This window comes from Formica exsecta, unplaced genomic scaffold, assembly GCF_003651465.1.
Source record: "Formica exsecta isolate Colony F162 unplaced genomic scaffold, ASM365146v1 scaffold500, whole genome shotgun sequence".
NCBI lineage: Eukaryota > Metazoa > Arthropoda > Insecta > Hymenoptera > Formicidae > Formica > Formica exsecta.
The window spans coordinates 45,192-49,497 of record NW_021852243.1 but is presented as its reverse complement, the minus strand read 5'-3'; positions in this window follow the sequence as shown (position 1 = coordinate 49,497).

Sequence of the window (4,306 nt, the reverse complement as noted above, 5' to 3'; positions counted from 1 at the left end):
AAGACGTAGTCATAGAAAAATCCATGAGACGAATTTCGGCGCGATCCTCCGAACGAGTTAGACTGATTCTGTGGTAATTGGTTCCGCGCGTCCTCTCGTTTTAGTCAACAATCATTCTCCGATCGTCGAAAGGATTAACGAGTTTACGAGTTCACGTCGTAGACGATGGAAAAATCCGTCCGACACGGAGTCAGATGGCTATAAAATTGATCTCGTCCGGGGTGCCGACTTTGACACCATAAGGGTAGCGAAAGGTGTCCCGAATCTTTCGGTTCCCGGCTCGTCTTCTCGTTGTACCTGCAACCTGGAACGAATCGCATCGTCTCCCACGGGACGCTGCGGGTTAGACGTTGCGATCTAAATTTGATTCCGAGACAATAATCACCGGGATCTCTCGACATACTTTCAACGTACAGCCATCTGAATTTTGGCACAATTCTCACTGAATATCGATATGGACGAGCAGGAACGCGAAGAAAATGAGAAGGATAATCGAATATCCCGAGTCAATTTGTTTTCCCGGTCGAAAGGGCGCGATCGGCGCAAATTGTGCCTGAAATCGATTTTCAGCGATCCTTTCGGTGCTTGACCATTTCTGGTCACGCCCTGTAGCCGAGTGACCACTCGGTCAAAATCTGTCTCATAGTTCCCCGCTGTCTCTTCGTTCTCTTTGGGAATGTATCCGCGCCCTTGTATACGCCCTTTTTTCTAACGGGATATTAGCTTTTCTTCTGGTTTGGATGGGCTCAGTTAAGCTAAAGCTATACGCGAATCTATCATTACATTGCAATATATATTTTATATTAAATTGGTATCGAAGCCATTGTCTAGCTTTTGTTATTATTAGTAATATAATATTTTTAGAAATCAGATTTATATCGATATCGAGACATTCATAAAACTAAAAAATTTTAATTTCTATTTCTTTGAACTTATTCATAATGAAATGTCATGTGAGATTTTACAAAAAAGGAATTAAATCGTCGCGAAATACGTTTTTAGATTTAATTATATGTAATGTATTCCAAGAACTAAAAATCCCTTACGTTTAAAGTATCGTTTAGTAGATATATCTCAGGAGATCGGGAATCTCTCTCTCCCTCTCTCTCTCTCTCTCTTTTTCTCAGTAACCGCACCGAACGCTGGTCCGTCCGTTCAGGTAATTAATGATCGCTAATTACTGGACATCTGGTGCTGGAAGGGATCCTTATTTACGACAGGAAGGTGGACGTCCATCTAGAGAAAGAAACGAAAAAGGAAATCATACGAAATCGCTAACGAGCTCTATTGTGGGGCACGTGCCGCTGTCCGCCTACATACCTTGAAATGAGACGGATTCTTTTTTCTTCTCGATTTCGCCAATCTAACGGAAGGAAGGGGCTCAATCGAGGGACTTTGTATTCCGATCCGTCTGTTTTCCCTCTTTCCGCGGATTGACTTGGACAGCTCGTTCCATCTTCATCTTTTATATTGAAACAGAAATATAACATCGAATTTAAAACGTTGAAACTTTAGAAATTCCAATCGTCTATTATTTTCCTAAATTTTTCATATTAACAAAATAATCGTCCGCTATGAAAATATTTTTTTTTAACATTCAATTATTGTCCTCCCTTTGCGCTACATTTCCTAAAAGATCCGAGGAAAAGATTTTTTTTTAATCCACGATACAAAGAACTAGATATCCGGTTGACGTGCGTTACCTACTTTTTATCCTCGAGATCTTTTTTTACGTCGCATCCACGACGGACGGCCAAGAGGCACCGGGATTCGAGAAAGCTCGCATATGAAGACACGTCGAGGCACCGATCACGGCACCGGCGCGATAACCAATCCGCCGAGAGTAATTCGACGTGCGTTAATTGATCATTCGACCGGATCAATCAAAGAGCGTTCGTATAAGCGGGCGCCTTTTAAGGACGCCGCGTCATATTCTCACGCGTCGCCCTGACGTCTCACTGTGACGTTTCACGTCCGCACGTTCCCCTCTCGTTCTCTCGACGGCTCTTATCGCCTTCTTAGGGCCATCGTTGAGATCATCGTAAGGAATGTTGTCCGCTCACTCCCGAACGTTGTTCGACAAGCGTCCGGGCACGAATGACATTCCCTTCTACTGAAATTCGATGCACAGCGCGCGGATGACCATTTAAGAAAGGGAGCATCGATATTTTTATTTTGTTTTGATATCGAAGATATATTATTTTAGCGCCATGACGAGTATCATATTGAGAAGCAACGTATGATAATTACGAAAATTAAATAGGAATAAAATTTAAAAAATAATTATATTTTTCCGAGCCTCTGCGTTTGACACATAGGTAGAAATATGATTTATTATTTATAAATGAAAAAAGATTACTACAAATTAATTTTTTGATTTTTTTCTTTATATAATCGCATTCATTCTGGAAAAAGAATATTGCGTGAATTTCTCACTCCGCTACAGTTTTATACATACACAATAATATATCGTCGATTCAACGACAAATAGATCTTTTTTGACGGAATATAACAGCTGTTATAAATAAATTGTATACATATATGTGTAGTTCAATACACATTATACATGCTGCGAGAACAATGTATCCCAGTAGTATTAGCAACAGCTGTCGGTTGTCATATGTGCAACGTTATATTAATTTGCGTTTGTCTGTTCAGTCGTTTCGGAAATGAAGAAAGCACACACACACACGATCGGTGAATAAACAGACGCAAATAATTAGAGCGAAATTATATACGAGGTAGCGTCTACGCAGTGACAAGGAATTCTCACGGTATCGAAAAGACGCAGTTCGTAACAAATACAAAAATACATGTCATATCCGCGACTTATACATACGAAAGAGAAAGTAACCGCTGTCGAAGACGGTGTGTGATGACAAAACTGAAAATAATGAAGGCGCCATCCGAGGCAAGTGCGCGGGAATCGCTCGTATCCGGAAGGGAGTCCGTGGAGAGAGAGGGGACTTTCAAAGGGAAAGGTGAGCAACAAGTGCGTGTGCCGGTCACGCGCCCGCGTGCAGCACCGGAAAATTGACGCTTATGCACGAGATGACCGGAAGACTATGCGGTATGACATGTCGTGCGTCGCGCTATATAGCGATTCATTCTACTTAATCATATCCAAATCATATCCGGTTTATGTGGCTTAAAATAATCGATGAAACAGAGTAAAACTGTCTACTCTAATTGAATTTTTCTTTTAATTTTAAATATAGATTGATATTATGGGATAACAATCACATTAGGTTCGGGAAATATTGCAAATATTTCTTTATCTCTATTATTATTATCTTTTTTTCTCTTTTGATACTTTACTGTACAATCGATATTTTATGCTATTTATTTATGCCGTAATTAGTGACGGAACAAAATTCTAATATGATTCTATGATAAAATTTATATTATTGCAAAAAAATTATGTTGCAGAACGAAAGAGAGAGAGAGAGAGAGAGAGAGAGAGAGAAAATGTTTTGCGCAAATAAGAAAAGTATCTTTAATTTCTTTAACTCGCAGGTGATTTCCGTGCATAACACAAGGTTGCGACTGCTTATAGGTCTTTTATATGATTATGTCATTTCTGCAAAAAATGTTATTATTAATCATATTTTTATCTGATTTTTCTTGCATAGTTTTTTATTTACAAGAGTGTACAAAATCATACTCTTATATTTAGTACAATTAATCTCTTATCTGTATTCTACAATTGATCAATCATCTTACGAGGTATATAATGACATATCTGCTTATTTAATACATTTATAACGCTTCTTATTTATTTATAAAATCTTTGGTCGATTATACAATAACTCTTTGAATACAATTTCTTCACTATTATTCTTTACACAATGTTCTTGCTTTTTTAAATCTCTTTGGCGTTTACCATGTAGAAATTATTAAATTTGATAATCGTAATAATCTCTTGACTAGATACAATAGTAATTTTAAATTTACAATGGACGATTTACAAGTTTTATGGCTCGTCAAAGAGAAAATAGCAATATTCTTAAATATAAAATTTTTCTTAATTAAAGAAATATTTTTACAAATACTAAATCTAACAATACAATAAAAGAGAAAAATTACAGTTTCATTTTTCCCGATATCTTCGGGAAATAATTAAAAAATTACATCCTTTTCAATTATAATGAAATTGTAGAATTAATAAAATAATATATTAGCTACATATCTTACAATTATAAATCTAATACATTTTTAAAATTGTCGCGCTTACTCTTTGGATCTTTAGCTGTTTCTTCTTCTTAAACTAAAATAGATACTATAAAATACAGATGCACATATACAT